Here is an 18,313-nt window from a genome sequence, read left to right as displayed (position 1 = left end):
AACTCCGCCAACTGCTTCTCTCCGTCAGCCGATGGCATACGTGTATGTATATATATATATATATATATATATATATATATATATATATATATATATGTAAATAGGTTCATTTGGATTTTTATTGTGTTTGCCATATATTTTAAATACTGAATATTATTATTATTATTATATTTTTTTATAGTATTTAACGATTATTGTTCATGTGTGTGCAGGACCTTTCTTATTTTTATCGTATTTTATTTTTAATGTTTTTACTTTATTTTTGTTATTATTTGTAGAAATCTTATTAACTTGTCTCAATATTTAAAGTTTATTTTTTTTTTGACATATCATATTGTTTGGGAATATCTTCATATAATATTTGTTAATATTTAGGCTCATATCTTTTTGTAGAGTTTCCTTTATTAACGCGTGTTCAAGTTTAATTACTTTGAGTTTTCGTATTTATTGGTGTTGCATGTAAACATATATAAGTGCATATTTAAAACAGTCATTGTTATTGTAGATACAAGAATTCATGATTAAGGTTTTGGTTATTATATTCATGTTGTAGGCTTTTATTATTGTTATAGCTATTCGGTTTTCATGTTTGGGGGTTATTTTTGATACTGTTGTGTGTTCAATGTTTGTGCATTCAGGGTAGTTTTTATTTAATTTCATTATTGTACTTATTTATTTAACATCCATGTTTGATAACTGATATTCATGTTTCTATCTTTTGTAGTATTTATGATTATATTTGTAGAATTTTCTTATTAAACTTTTACTGTAATAGGATTTTTAATATTTGTTAGTTGGTATTGATGTTTGTATTTTGGCTATACGTGTTATTTAATAATCATTGTTGTTATCACAAAATTCTTATGGTTAAAATATAGTTTAATTTTATTGTATTTAGTGTCCGTATTAGGTTTCATACTAATTTTTTAGAGTTTCCTCATTATTGATTCATAGTGTTCCCATCTTATCATATATTGAGTTCCATAATTCGATGTGTAGATTGTTTCCTTAGTTTAGGTAATATTGTTTCCATATGTATTAAGTGTATCACTGATTGCGTGTTCATGTTAAGGTGAATGTCTTTTAGTTAAAATATGCATATTATTTTCATTATTATTTTAATATTATTATTATTATTATTATTATTAGTATTATTATTATTATTATTATTATTATTATTATTACCATTGTTATTATTATTGTATTACTTACTATTACTGTTAATATTATTGTTATCATTATTATTACTGTTAGTATTTATTATTATTATTATTATTATTATTATTTTTAGTATTATTATCATTATGGTATTAACTATTATTGTTATTAATATTAGTATTGTTATCACTATTATTATTAATATTATCATTGTTATCAGCATTAGTATTATTACTATTTTTATTTTATTTTATTTTATTTTATTTTTTGTTATTTAGTCTTATATGTATTAGAATATTTATTTTTATTAAAATATTTTCTTGATTTTTATCCCTATGATTTTAATGCTAGGGTATCAGCCTTCGGGTTTCACGTACCTTTAAGCTCTGAGGGAATATATGTATATATAGTATATTATATTTATTTATTTATTATTTTATTTATTTATTTATTTTTCACATGTGTTTATAAATTCATAAAAAGGAGTAATTTAAAGACTTATTAGATTAACTTAGGGATAATTTCAAATTAATTAGGTACCGTTCGTAAGAATGGGCGCGTAGGGGGTGCTCGTACCTTCCCGTCGCGTAACCGAATTCCCGACCCCAACTCTGGTGATGTAGACCGATTCTATCCCTAACGGGGTAGTAATCCTGTGTTCTAACCGCACTAAAGGTTAGTGGTGACTCCGACTTCCAATATTTTTCCTTAAATATTAAAATTGATTTTTACTTCACCGCACGGGGCGCACGCGCTCTCGGGACGTCGCGACAGCTTGGCGACTCCGCTGGGGACATTAGAGAGTCGAGCCAGTAATTAATTTGAAATTATCCCAAGTTCAAATCTAATAAATCTTTTAATTACTCCTTATTTTGTAAATATGGTAATTTGTAAATAACTTTCTTTGATTAATTGTAAATATTTTACTTCCATAATTTGTAAATAACCTTAATTAATTAAAAATATTTTGTTTCCTATTTTTCTTTTGAATATTAATTATAGATATTTTGTTTCCAAATATTCTGAATAAGCATATTAATTGTAGATATTTTGAATAAACATATTAATTACAGATATCTTGTATACTAATCGTAAATATTTTGTTTCCATATTTTTTTTTAGTAAGCATATTAATTAGAAATATTGTTTCCAAATTTTTTGAATAAACATATTAATTGCATATATTGTGTTTCCTTATCTTTTGAATATATGTTGTAGATATATTGTTTCCATATTGTTTATAACATGTGAATAAATGTGGGGATAGCGGGATTAGGTTAAATTTAAATTCACACACTCTCACGCTCTATACCCGAGCTTTACCTGCTAAGATTAGATAGGGGTGTAATAGCGTTTGTCCCTTCATAGTTTAAGCTTGATGGGACCCGCGAACCACCCCGCTCAGTGCGAGTTTTGTCCGGACCCTTATGGAGGAGGATGAAATTTCAAACTGGGGACCTTTATGTCAATAGGGATTAGAGCCTACCCACACGTACTTGTCCATAGTTTTCCCTTAACTAGGATAGTGCCATAAAGAACCCTATATATACGTACCTACCCTGGGTTGGGACAGGAGTCACATCCTTCTCCATGTATAGCATGTTGTATATATGTTGTGAGATACCTTGTATTATACCATGCATTCTGCATTCATTTTAGACTTACATACTACTTAGCCAGTATTCTGAAAAAGCCCAATAATGAGACCATGACCTATCCTTTGAAAGAATAAAGAACTTTGCCCAAGCATTTTATGGGTCGGCCCAACCCTTTCCAAATAACTTGGGCCCAATTCTTTAAAAACAAACTGGGACCCAATTCTTTAAAAACAAACTTGGGCATGACCTTTTCCTAAGCAAAACCTCGGCCTATGCCTAATTTTCAAAAAGGGGCAAACCCAGATTTCAAAAGAGGACTTCAACCCCATTGCCAAAAAATTTGAGCCAACATTTTTTCAAATAATCCAAGCCCAATTCCTTTTCAACTAAAGCCTTAGCCCATCATGAAATAGGTCGAAGCCCATATTTTAAAGTACTTGCGGCCCAAGTGCACACTAAAGTCCACAAGTCCACATTGAATGAATCCAACGGGTTGACTAGCTTGGGTCAACCCCAACCTCAGAACATAATCTAACCCTTTATAGAATCTGAGGTACATGGACCATCATCAAGGAAATGAATGGGTAAGGGAGAAATTGAATTGAAATCGTGGCCCATCAATGGTCATGTTAATCTTGACCCGTTTCATTAGTGGGATTTTTCTAGAATTCTAACTAAGTAGTAATTTAGGTTACGTCATATTCATGCATTTCATTTCATACATAGTCATGCACGATAGGCTGCATGCATGTTTATATCTTTATTTGTATATATAAGTGCACTAGTTGCATCCATGCATAAACACTTATTGCATACCCTAATCATGCATCAAAACACTTTCACTCATGTAGTACATAATTGTGCATTCATGGTTCTAAAAAAAGAAATTTTTTGGTTTTCAGTTCCTAATCAAAGAGGTGGTTTGAGTAATATAAAGTAATAATTGAGACCACCACACATCAGTACAATACCAGGTGAAGAGTGAAAGAAATGAGTGAACAATTGGAAAATAGAGTCCTGGGTCTAGAACAAGGACAAGAAGAGATAAATGACAAGATAAGTAAGGTTCTGGAGTTACTGATGAACAAGGGAAAGGCAGTGCATGTTGATCCCGAAGTAGATGTGGACCCCGCTCATCCCCCAGAGTTCACCCCAGATCATGGACAAACATCAATTCCGCCACCTAGCGTCATGGGGGGTCCATTGCCAAATATGCCTCCTTTCATCCCTGCTATGCCAGCACAGAGGTTCCCAGTGGTAGGAACTCCTCCATTAGTACCTTCTGATATAGGGATGAACAAATCTGAAACTGAGCGTCGCTGTGACGTATTGGAAGAATGTTTAAAAGCAATGGAAGGATCTAATACTTTTGATTTCGTTAATCCAAATGATCTATGCTTGGTGCCAAAAGTCACCTTGCCACTAAAGTTCAAAATGCCAGACTTTGAAAAGTTTGACGGGACCCGGTGCCCTCGACCACATTTAGTGATGTACTGCCAAGCAATGGCCGCGTACTCAGATGATGAAAAACTAATGATGCATTGCTTTCAAAGCAGTTTGACCGGGTCTGCTATTCGTTGGTACATTCAGCAAGATAAGGCTCGGGTCCGCACTTGGAAGGACTTGGCCAATGCCTTTGTTACTCACTACCGCCATGTGACAGAAATGGCGCCTGATCGGATGATGCTACAAGAAATGGAGAAGAAATCCACCGAAACATTCAGAGAATATGCTTACAGGTGGAGAGATATGTCAATCCAAGTGGACCCCCCGGTGAGTGACAGAGAGGCTATCTCCTTGTTCGTAAGTACATTAAAAGACCCCTACCGCACGCACCTTCGGGGAGCAACTCCCCATGATTTTATGGATATTGTGGCTGCGGGAGGAAGAATTGAAGGCGATATCAAGGCAGGCCTAGTCAAGGATAGTGGCTCAGAAACTGGTTTAGGCAAAAGGTGGACTAATAGGAAGAAGGAGGAAGAGGCACAAATGATACAGAGGCCGTTTAATTGGAAGAATCAGTACACCAGAGGTGGGAACCAATGGCCCAAGAGAAACTTTGGTTTTGAGCCCATGGTAAATCAAACGGTGCATACAGGCACAAGGCCCCAGATTGTTCACTCTGGTCCACCGAATTAGCAAGGACAAGATATGAATGTGACTAGAAACTTCCGAAGGGTGGACCCCATTCCCATGATATATGCCGAATTATTTCCTTAGCTGCGGGAAAGGGGGATGGTGTCTACAATCCTTGGGACACCCGTTGCGAACCCTCCACCACAGTGGTATGACCCTGGGGTTCGTTGTGAGTACCATGCTAACTCCTCCGGCCATACTATTGACCGATGTTGGGCCTTCAAGCATAAGGTGCAATCATTAAGAGATGCTGGATGGTTAGCATTTGACGACAAGCAACCGAGAATCCAGGGGAATCCTTTGCCCAAACACGAGGAAGGAAGTGGTTAACATATCAGAGAGGTTCCCAAATCAATGATTTCAGTCGTTGTCCACCGAGGCTAAAGTGATGGTGTAGCAAACTTTTGACTATTTAATCCTTTTCAGTTGATGCCCTTTGTTTTCCATTGTTATTTGCTTTTTGTAATCCGTGGACGCCTGTGTCTCAGAATAGTTTCTATATTCCATAAAATGAATTATGCTTTTCGTTATCTCACTTGCATCATGAGTCCAGTTGCCAAATTTTGTTTGCTTATGTTTCATGCTGGAATAGGGAAAGTAATATTGCCAGTGTTCATGTTAAAGGATGAAACAATCTTTGAATTCAGACGTTATGAAGATGTTTTTTTTTTTTTTTTTTACTTTCCAAGGAATTCAACGAAGTGGCTGTGCGGTTCTGATAATTTCCTATCAATTAATCACTCATGTTTTGATCAAATGATGGATGGCTCTCTTTGGCCGACCAGTTATCCCTAAAAAGAACCCAAAAAATGATTTACCATTTGTTAACCAAATTGAGCCTGAATGTTAAACCAGTTTTTTCTTAAAATTCAAATCACCAAAAGTCCAACCTGGGTTTGGGTCCCTTAGCATTTGGCAAATCATTTGAGACAATAGTCATTACCAAAAGGATGGCAGACCATTGTTCTGCTACCCTAAAGAAAGTCAAAGAAGAAATCCCTTGCAAACCCTTTTTAAGCCTGAAAGATTCATTTCTTGATTAACCCGTCAAAGGATCACACCTCACACTGGGGCAGTTTTTAAAAGATTGGTCCCAATTGAAGTTCAAATGAAAATGAAGTCAAGATTCCTTTATAAAAGAAAAAGTAAAAGTTGCAGTAGAAGAAGGAAAAGAAGATTAAAAGGGAAAGAAAAAAAGAAAAGCAGGAGGAAGAAGAAAGAGAATAAGGGAATTACTACATATGTGATCTTTGACCAAATTACCCTTGATGAAATTGATAATTTTGAGCCTTATGTAATTCCTTTCTTCTTTAACCCATATCCTTAGCCTACATTATGGTCCAAATGAAAGTCCTGACCAGATTGGTATACATTGTTGTCTCTAATGATTTGTCAGACTCAATACTGAGTCTGAACTACGTAATGACCTGATCCTGAAAAGGTACGTAGGCAGCTTGTTTAAATAACAAGTTCGGTCAACATCTTGCAAAACGCCTCAACTCGAACTAGGGGCATAAAACATTATTTGGGGTGGTGTATTTGAGCCTTAGTTTCCCTTTTATTCTGAAATCCTACATCCCTAAGCCTACGTTTCATCCCAAGTCTTAAAGACCATCTTGAGATCAAAGCATGGGTTGATGGAACTGGGGCAGTTGAAGAGAATGACAGTCATCTAGGCTGGGAAATCAACGTTATACGACTTTTGAATACTGGTATGAATTTTTCCCTGTGATATCATTGAAACATGGTAAAACATTTATTTTGTGCAGATGGCCTTTGATTTAGCAAATTGATGTCATAGTTGTATAATCATTCCTCGTTCCTTAAAAAAAATAATAAAAATAAAAAAATAAAGGAACCCTTCTTATTCTTTAGAGCATTAAAAGAGGATGGATAGTCAAAGAGCTTCAGAATCACCAGAAATTTCTATAAAGAAGATCCTTGTGGAGAAAGAGCAGTCAAACTGGGGCAAATGTTATGTCAAATTTCAAAAAGAATCCAACAATAGAGTCAAGATCGGTGGTAGATGAATTTAGCTGGGGCAAATTTCGAGTTGAGTCTCAGTAGGTCCCATTCAAGCACTTTATTATCATATTGGAATATGAAATCAGAGTCAAGATCAGTTTTAGGTCCATTCAATTGGGGGCAGATTTTGTGATTCTCATTTGAGCTGAGTCGATCATTTCCATGACCGGATGAATAAAGAAAATTAAACCAAGATCAGTTACAGATCCATTCAAATGTGGCAAATTTCTTGTAGAGACCAAAGATGAGATCATTGGGAGAAAAGATCCATGCATTGTCATGCATTACCCCAAATTTCACGCATTGTCATACATTTCATGCATTGCCATGCATTCCATGCATTACCGTACATCTCATGCATTCCATGCATTACCATACATCTCATGCATTTCATGTATTACCATGCATCTCATGCATTGTCATGCATTTCACGCTTTACCATACATCTCATGCATCACCATTGTGTGTTTCATACATTACACAAAAAAATAAAAAAATAAAAAATGCATATATATATATATATATAATCATAAGTTAGCAGCATGCATATCAATAACAACATATCACTGCATTCTAGCATCATAATTTATCAACATGCATACATATAGCAGCATATCTTTACATTCTAGCATCACGGGCAGCAATAGAGCACCCTTCATACTTGCCTTGTTGAATAAGCTTTCAAATGATCATTTGACTGGGAAAATTCCTGTTGTGTTTAATTATGAGTTGGGGTAGCTGACCCCAAGCACACTGTGATTTACTTGAAAAACTGAGGCAAGTTGACCCCAAACACACATTGATTTATTTTGAACTGGGGCAACAAATCCCAAAGAAAAGGGGATTCATTCATGGACATTTGAACTTTACCCCAAAAGCATTTTCCAAATAGAGTAACAACTTTCCAATCTTTGCTCTCACACCTTGTTACTAGTTGAGGTGGCTGGATCATCGTATCCCTACGGCTCGAATACTTACATTCGAAGCAAGCCATCATTGTGTCCCATGGCTGGATCATTGTGTCCCTACGGCTCGGATTCTTACATTCGAAGCAAGCCATCATTGTGTCCCATGGCTGGATTATCGTGTCCCTACGGCTCGGATTCTTACATTCGAAGTAAGCCATCATTGGGTCCCATGGCTAGATCATCGTATCCCTACGGCTCAGATTCTTACATTCGAAACAAGCCATCATTGTACTTTGGCACTCGGGTTCTCAAACCCAATGCAAGTCATTCTTATATACTTTGGAGCTCGGGTTCTCAAACCTAGTGCAAGTTAGTCTCATGTACTTTGGCGCTCGGGTTCTCAAACACAGTGCAAGTCATTCTCATATACTTTGGCGCTCGGGCTCTCAAACCTAGTGCAAGTTAGTCTCATTACTTTGGCGCTCAGGTTCTCAAACCCAGTGCAAGTCATTCTCATATACTTTGGCGTTCGGGTTCTCAAACCTAGTGCAAGTTAGTCTCATGTGCTTTGGCGCTCGGGTTCTCAAACCCAGTGCAAGTCATTCTCATATACTTTGGTGCTCGGCTTCTCAAACCCAGTGCAAGTTAGTCTCACATACTTTGGCGCTCGGGTTCTCAAACCCAGTGCAAGTCATTCTCATGTACTTTGGCGCTCGCGTTCTCAAACCTAGTGCAAGTCATTCTCATGTACTTTGGCGCTCGGGTTCTCAAACCCAGTGCAAGTCATTCTCATATACTTTGGCGCTCGGGTTCTTGAACCCAGTGCAAGTTAGTATCATTGTACTTTGGCGTTCGAGTTCTCGAACCCAGTGTAAGTCATTCTCACATACTTTGGCGTTCGGATTCTTACATTCAGTGCAAATTATCCCTGATTGGCAAAAGCAAACAACACCTGATTGAAAAGCCCAGACAGTTGCGTGGCCTGGCTAAAATAGGTGTCTTTTATCTTTGCAGGCTTGTTACTACAAAAAACGTAGGAGAGTTCCTACCATTACATTGAAGCAACTAAGCCTACAAAGAGTGGCAGCTGTAGACACCCTATTTTTAGCCAAATAGAACAAGGGATTCCCTTTTTATTATTATTTTATTATTATTATTAGTATTTTTATTATTACTTTCTTATAATTATTTTATTTATTTATTTATTATTATTGTTATTATTAATTTATATAATTATTATTACCTTATTATTATTATTATTATTATTATTATTATTTTATTCAAAATTGATACTTTATTATTATTATTATTATTATTATTATTATTGTTATTTGTTTATTATTATTTATTATTATTATTATTATTATTATTTATTTTCTTATATTATTATAAGTAATTTATTATTATCACTATTATTTATTTATTATTATTATTATTATTTTATCTTTATTATTTTTATTTTTATTATAATTATTTATTACTATTTACTATTTAGTATTATTATTATTATTATTATTACCTTATTGATATTTATATTATTATGATTATTATTATTAATATTATTTCCTTTTTCATTATTACCATAAGAATAAAAGCATAAAAAAAGAGAAAAAGAAAAAAATAAAATCAAGAAAGGAAAGTTTCTTAGGGTTTTCAAAATTTTTTTATATAACAATGGGGCACTGCACAGCAGCGAGGGGTGAGGGCACAGCAAAGCAAAAGAAAAAAAATCTGCCGTATTCTTCTTCTTCTTCTTCTTCCGGCCAACCCCAGTGTCTCCAACCCTCATTCTCCCATCTCTCTCACACTCTCTCTGCACAGTCACGGCTATAATAGCTTCTCACGGCCACCATCCTTCGGCAACCGCCCGAAGATCCCGCTCCAGATCCTCCCTACTGCACCGACCAACACCGGTGGCCTCCCCTGCAAACACCGACGGCCACATCCGTCCCCGACGAACCTGCAAGCACCCAAACACTTCCAGCACCAGCCGCCATCGTTGTTGCCACCACTGTCCACTCGCCGACGCTGTTCACTGCCACGCACCAGCCATCTTCCAGCCCACCATCACCACAGCTGCTACCCAAACTCCACCTGAACATCACAGCAGAGCCGAGACCCTCCTCCTTGGGTCACAGCCCCGGCGAAGCTCCCAGCCGCTCCCCATCCGACTCTTGCACCTGGAGAGATCCCATAGTGCCCTCACGCTCAGCTTCAACAACTACCAGCAGTCTCCCGAACACCACGGCACCACCCTCTGCAGCTGTCTGCAACCACTGAGATCTCCCCCTGCCGAACCAACTACGGCAGCCGCACCCATACCAGCAGTCAAGAACCACCCCCACAGTTTCCGGCAACCCTGCGCCGACCATCAACTCCGCCAACTGCTTCTCTCCGTTAGCCGATGGCATACATGTATGTGTATATATATATATATATATATATATATATGTAAATAGGTTCGTTTGGATTTTTATTGTGTTTGCCATATATTTTAAATACTGAATATTATTATTATTATATTTTTTTGTATAGTATTTAACGATTATTGTTCATGTGTGTGCAGGACCTTTCTTATTTTTATCGTATTTTATTTTTAATGTTTTTACTTTATTTTTGTTATTATTTGTAGAAATCTTATTAACTTGTCTCAATATTTAAAGTTTATTTTTTTTTTTTTGACATATCATATTGTTTGGGAATATCTTTATATAATATTTGTTAATATTTAGGCTCATATCTTTTTGTAGAGTTTCCTTTATTAACGCGTGTTCAAGTTTAATTACTTTGAGTTTTCGTATTTATTGGTGTTGCATGTAAACATATATAAGTGCATATTTAAAACAGTCATTGTTATTGTAGATACAAGAATTCATGATTAAGGTTTTGGTTATTATATTCATGTTGTAGGCTTTTATTATTGTTATAGCTATTAGGTTTTCATGTTTGGGGGTTATTTTTGATACTGTTGTGTGTTCAATGTTTGTGCATTCAGGGTAGTTTTTATTTAATTTCATTGCTGTACTTATTTATTTAACATCCATGTTTGATAACTGATATTCATGTTTCTATCTTTTGTAGTATTTATGATTATATTTGTAGAATTTTCTTGTTAAACTTTTACTATAATAGGATTTTTAATATTTGTTAGTTGGTATTGATGTTTGTATTTTGGCTATACGTGTTATTTAATAATCATTGTTGTTATCACAAAATTCTTATGGTTAAAATATGGTTTAATTTTATTGTATTTAGTGTCCGTATTAGGTTTCATACTAATTTTTTAGGGTTTCCTCATTATTGATTCATAGTGTTCCCATCTTATCATATATTGAGTTCCATAATTCGATGTGTAGATTGTTTCCTTAGTTTAGGTAATATTGTTTGCATATGTATTAAGTGTATCACTGATTGCGTGTTCATGTTAAGGTGAACGTCTTTTAGTTAAAATATGCATATTATTTTCATTATTATTTTAATATTATTATTATTATTATTATTATTATTATTAGTATTATTAATATTAATATTAATATTATTATTATTATTACCATTGTTATTATTATTGTATTACTTACTATTACTGTTAATATTATTGTTATCATTATTATTACTGTTAGTATTTCTTATTATTATTATTCTTATTATTTTTAGTATTATTATCATTATGGTATTAACTATTATTGTTATTAATATTAGTATTGTTATCACTATTATTATTAATATTATCATTGTTATCAGCATTAGTATTATTACTATTTTTATTTTATTTTATTTTATTTTATTTTTTGTTATTTAGTCTTATATGTATTAGAATATTTATTTTTATTAAAATATTTTCTTGATTTTTATTCCTATGATTTTAATGCTAGGGTATCAGCCTTCGGGTTTCACGTACCTTTAAGCTCTGAGGGAATATATGTATATATAGTATATTATATTTATTTATTTATTATTTTATTTATTTATTTATTTTTCACATGTGTTTATAAATTCATAAAAAGGAGTAATTTAAAGACTTATTAGATTAACTTAGGGATAATTTCAAATTAATTAGGTACCGTTCGTAAGAACGGGCGCGTAGGGGGTGCTCGTACCTTCCCCTCGCGTAACCGAGCTCCCGACCCCAACTCTGGTGATGTAGACCGATTCTACCCCTAACGGGGTAGTAATCCTGTGTTCTAACCGTACTAAAGGTTAGTTGCGACTCCGACTTTCAATATTTTTCCTTAAATATTAAAATTGATTTTTACTTCGCCGCGCGGGGCGCACGCGCTCCCGGGACGTCGCGATAACAAATACAATTGGCAAAATGTAGGGTTAAGCCCAAGAAGGCTCCCCCTCACAAGATGCATCCAATGTATTCCCATTATTTTGCCTCTTTCCATCTCCCCCTTTTGGCAACAGCAAAAAGAGTGATTAGAATTAAAATCTTAGACAATGGGTGTTTAGTGCATTTATACAAGAGTAATCTTGGAAAGAATTTTTGAAAAATTTCGGCAGAGTGCCGTTTGTAAATCAGACTTTCCAAAAGTAAACCTAGATAAATGTAATCTGTTTGAGTTTAAAATGTCCTAGCAATGTATCCATAACTACTCAAACAATTCAGTATTGTCCAATGCAACAAATAAACTATCAATATGAGCATGAATTGGACAACGTGTGCAACATAGATGATAATCACTATAATCATGCAATAGATATATGTATAACATATGCACACAATCAACAAACAACTTTCATAAAGAGCTCCCCCTGAATTTGTACAAGTTGTGAAGCATTTAAGTTTAGGAAGCTTCTCTACTATGCATCGAGCCTAACTCATGTCTAATTTGTATGAACCTATCCTCGGGTAGTGGTTTAGTGAAAATATCAGCCCACTGTTCATTGGTGCATACAAACTCAAGAGCCACATCTCCTTTTTGCACATGATCACTAAGAAAATGATGTCTAATCTCAATGTGTTTAGTTCGTGAATGTGAGATAAGATTTTTAGAGATGTTGATTGCACTAGTATTATCACATTTAATCGGTATTGTTTCATAGTGCAATCCAAAATCCACAAGTTGTTATTTCATGTAAAGAATTTGGGCACAACAACTTCCAGCCGCAATATATTCAGCTTCGGTGGTGGATAAGGCAACTTAGTTTTGTTTCTTGGAGAACCAAGAAACAAGAGATTGTCCTAAGTAATGACAAGTGCGGCTAGTGCTTTTTCTATCAACCTTACTACCGTCAAAGTCAGCATTAGTGTAACTAACAATCTCAAAGGTAGTATGCTTAGGGTACCACAATCCTGACTCTATAGTCCCAACAAGATACCTAAGGATTTGTTTAACAGCTTTTAGGTGAGATTCCTTAGGAGCAGCTTGAAACCTAGCACACATGCATACACTAAACATATTGTTAGGCCTACTAGTACTAAGGTATAGGAGACTCCCAATCATGCCACGATACAATTTTACATCAACAGGGATTCCTTGCTCATCTTTATCTAACTTAATGAAAGAGTTCATAAGTGTACCAAGAATTTTACAATCTTCCATATTGAATTTCTTTAGCAAGTCCCTAATGTATTTAGATTGGTATATGAAAGTTCCATGATTAGCGTGCTTAATTTGTAGCCCTAAGAAGAAACTAAGTTCACCCATCATGCTTATTTCAAACTCACTTTGCATGCATTTGGCAAACTCATTACACAACTCATCATTAGTTGCTCCAAAAATGATATCGTCCACATAGATTTGAATAAGGAGCATATCATCATTTTTGGACTTGATGAAGAGTGTAGTGTCAATTTTGCCACGAGTAAACTCATTTTCTAGTAGAAAACTACTAAGCCTCTCATACCAAGCTCTAGGAGCTTGTTTCAATCCGTACAAGGCTTTAGACAACTGGTAAACATGATCGGGATATTTATGGTTCTCAAAATCGGGTGGTTGTTCTACGTATACCTCTTCATTAATGTAACCATTTAGAAAAGTGCTTTTAACATCCATTTGAAACAATTTTAAATTTTTAAAAGCAGCAAAGGCAAGTAACATACGAATGGCTTCTAATATAGCAACCTGAGCATATGTTTCATCAAAGTCAATCCCTTCCTGTTGGTTATACCCTTGGGCAACTAGTCTATCTTTATTCCTAGTTACTACCCCATTTTCATCTTTCTTAATTCTATATACCCATTTAGTTCCAATGATGGTGTGCTCATTAGGCCTAGGAACTAAGGTCCACACTTTGCTTCTTTCAAATTGATTAAGTTCTTAATGCATGGACATCACCCAAGATTCATCTTCTATGACTTCTTTAATATTTTTAGGTTCTTCTTGGGATAAGAAAGAGGAATGATTCACTATATTTCTCAAGGAGGAACTTGTGGCTACTCCACGGGATGGTTCGCCTATAATTTGATCTAAAGGATGACTTCTAATGTATTTCCAATCTCTAGGCAACTCCTGATTTCCATTTTCATTATCTTCAAGTGATTTTTCATTTGCTTCTTGATTTTCACTTGCATTGTTTTCAATAGACATTTTCTCTAAGCATTTTCTAATATCAATATCATCTTCATCATCTTTATTAGAAAATGGATTAGACTCATCAAACACAACATGAATAGATTCAATCACAGTTAAAGTTCTTTTATTGAAAACCCTATATACTTTACTATTAAGTGCATAGCCTAGGAAGATGCTTTCATCAGATTTTGAGTCAAGTTTTCCTAGATGCTCATTATCTCTAAGCACAAAGCATTTACAACCAAACACATGAAAGTATGAAATATTAGGCTTATGGTTGTTCCACAATTCATAAGGGGTTTTATTAATTGGAGGTCTAATTAACACCCATTTCATAACATAGCATGCAGTATTAATAGCCTCAGCCCAAAAATATTTAGGTAAGTTATGCTTATTCAACATGGTTTTACCCATTTCTTGCAGTGACCTATTCTTTCTTTCCACTACACCATTTTGTTGAGGAGTCCTAGGTGCAGAGAATTTAGGTGATATGCCCTATAAGTCACAATATTCTTATATGCTTTCATTTTTGAATTCTGTGCCTCTATCACTTCTTATGTGAGTGATTTTATATCCTTTTTCATTCTGAATTCTCCTACAAAGTTTGGTGAAATGTTCACATGATTCATTTTTATGTGCAAGAAACCATACCCATGTGAATCTAGAAAAGTCATCCACAATTACAAAAGCATAAGATTTACCACCAAGATTTTGCATAGAATTAGGTCCAAATAAATCTAGGTGAAGCAACTCCAAGGGTCTAGTAGTAGATATGAATTTCTTTTCCTTAAAACTAGATTTTGTTTGCTTACCCATTTGACATGCATCGTAGATTTTATCCTTTACAAAAGACATTTTAGGCAAACCTTTAACCAATTTTTTTCTAACAAGTTTAGACAATAAATCCATGCTAGCATGTCCTAAACGCCTATGCCATAACCAACTAGCTTCATTTATAGCAGAAAAACATGTCACTTGTTGTGAGGCGAGATTATCAAGAGAGGTAGTATAAACATTTTCATGTCTATTAGCAGTAAAAAGCACTTTGTGGTCTGTTTTATTTTCTACTATGCATTTGTCATTTTCAAAGGATACTTTATATCCTATGTCACACAATTGACTTATGCTAAGTAGATTATTTTTTAGTCCATCAACCAACAAAACATTATCAATAGTAGGAGAGGAATCCTTACCAACCTTACCTACCTCGATGATACGTCCTTAGGCATTGTCACCAAATGTCACATAGCCTCCATCCTTCGGAACAATTGATGTGAATTTGCCTTTGTCGCCGATCATGTGCCATGAGCACCCACTATCTAAGTACCACCGGTCCTTGGACGAGGACGATCTTAGGCATACCTACAAAATAAGCTAAGTGACTGATGCTGGTCCCCAAATTTTGTTGGGTCCACCGAGGTTAGTAGCAGGATCTCTCTTAACTATCCATACCTTCCTAATTCTAGCATGCTTATTTCTAAGTGGACAATCAAATTGAATGTGACTAATCCATTTACATTTAAAACATTTCAATCTACACTTAGGTTCTTTAGGAGGGATATGAGATTTTGATTCACGTGTAAAATGTCCTAAGTAAAGATTAGGTCATCTAGCATTTTCAATACCATTAAAACCAAGACCCTCTTTACTTAAGGAGTTTCTTTGGGCACCAAGTAGTTTTTCAAAATTTTCTTTGCCCTTGGTGAATTTAAAAATAAATTTGGAGCTATCCTCCAATTTTCTCTCAAACTCAACAATAGTAGTATCCTTTTCTTTTAAAATAGATGCATGAGAGGTTTTTCCATATTAAACAGTTTTGACCAATTTTCACATTTCTTTTTCAAATCATTATTCTCTTTGGTCATTTTGCTTAGCAATTTTGAAACACAAATATATTCAAATTGTAATTCTCTAAATGTAGGCATGCTGTCAGAATCACAGTCATCAGATGAATAATAAGAAGAAGATGAATAGGAAGACAATACCTCATCCTCATGTGCCATCAAGCACAGATTAGCGACCTCCGTGTCACTAGGATCCGAATCTGAGTTGTTGCTGCTGAATTGATCCCATGAAGTCCCAGCCTTCATGGCTTTCTTTTTTTTCTTAGCCTCCTTTTTCAGTAGTGGGTAGTCAGGTTTGATGTGTCCCACCTTGTTGCAGTTATAGCACGTAGGAGCATTTGATTTTTCTTTTCTTTTGCTGGACTCTCCCTTCTCATTTGTGGAGTCTCTATATTTTTTAAACGGCTTCCTGTATTTCCTGAAAAATGTACTAAACCTTTTGGTTAGCATGACTATTTCCTCATCAGTGTCAGACTTACTATACTAACTGATGTGTTATTAGTTGCTTTTAGTGCAATCACTTTCTTAGCCCTGTTATGCTCATTAAGTCTTTCATTTATGGACAATTCATAAGTGATCAAGGAGCCTATCAATTCATCTAAGCTCATAACCTTAAGGTCTCTACCCTCAGCAATGGCCGTAGCCTTGGCTTCCCAGACAGGAGGTAAGCCTCTAAGGATCTTCTTGATCATCTCATATGTGGGATAGGTCTTTCCTAATGCATGCAGTGAGTTTATGATGTGTGTGAATCTAGTGTACATGCTTTGAATGGACTCACCTACATTCATCCTAAAGGCTTCATACTCATTGGTCAACATATCTATCCTACTATCTTTCACGTCTTTAGTATCCTCATATGTGACCTCTAACTTATCCCATATATCCTTTGCAGTAGAACATGTCATGATCCTGTTAAATTCATTTACATCAAGACTACAATATAAAATATTCATGGCAGTGGCATTAAGACTAACAGCTTTCATATCATCATCATCATATTCATCCTCAGTCTTAGGAACCCTAGTTACACCCTCAATTCTTATAGGGACATAGTTTCCCTTAGAGACAATCCTCCACACCTTCCAATCAGTATTCTAAAGGTAGATGTGCATCCTTTGTTTCCAAAAGGTGTAATTAACACCACTGAAAATAGGAGGTCGTGTGGAAGATGGTCCCTCAGGGAAAGGGGTCACGGAGCTAATGAGCCATATGTGATCTTTTTGCAAAATAACAACTAGTCTAAGCTATGTGGCTCTGATACCAATTGTTAGTTTTACCATGATCCCAAGAGTGGGGGTGAATTGGTATTTTTAAAATCTATCCCCTAGGTATTCCTTCTAACAACAGTATGTTCACAATCCTACAGTCAATCTAGTGCAAGTAATATCAGAAATTAAATAAAAAAGTTTAATCAATTACATAAGCACCAGAAAGCAGTAAAGAGAAAGGTGACACACAGATATGTTATCGAGGTTTGGCCAACTGCCTACGTCCCCACCTTGGCTAAATAACTTGCTCACTTAAACAGGTGGAGCGGCACCCATACAAACCAGGTCAAATTATCACAGGGCTGACCTCAACCTTTACACCAATCCTTACCAGGCTAGATTACCGCCCCCTCAGACCATGCCTGGAATCTCTCAGATATACAATCAAAAGGTACAATGTATGGGTGCTTTCATGTAAAGCAGATTTGTACCACAAATGCGCATAATCACAAACACCACAGATGATTTAATAATGTAAGCTCAGTGTGGTCTAAGTAGGTCAACTCTCAAATATATTTTCTATCAGTGTTATATATACGTGAGAGTGTCAACAAGCAATCTTTGTATTTCTAGATGTTCTCAATCAAGAAGCTCAAACAAGATATCATGCAATATTCAAATATCCCAAATAGCAGAATATGTCAATCACGTGAATAGTGTATATGCTTGGTTTGCAAGATATGTGTAATCTTTGTATTTCAGCAAATGATGTAGATTTGAATGGATATTGCCACAAAGATTAATATAACACACACAAATATCTTTTCACAAATATATTGATATGAATACCACAAGATATTTGAGTACGTTTGAAAATATTTTTGCAAGCCAAAAACAAATACAAAATTCCTAAGATAT

This window comes from Malania oleifera, chromosome 4 (genome assembly GCF_029873635.1).
Source record: "Malania oleifera isolate guangnan ecotype guangnan chromosome 4, ASM2987363v1, whole genome shotgun sequence".
NCBI lineage: Eukaryota > Viridiplantae > Streptophyta > Magnoliopsida > Santalales > Ximeniaceae > Malania > Malania oleifera.
The sequence above is the reverse complement of the archived record's forward strand: the minus strand, read 5'-3'. Positions refer to the sequence as shown.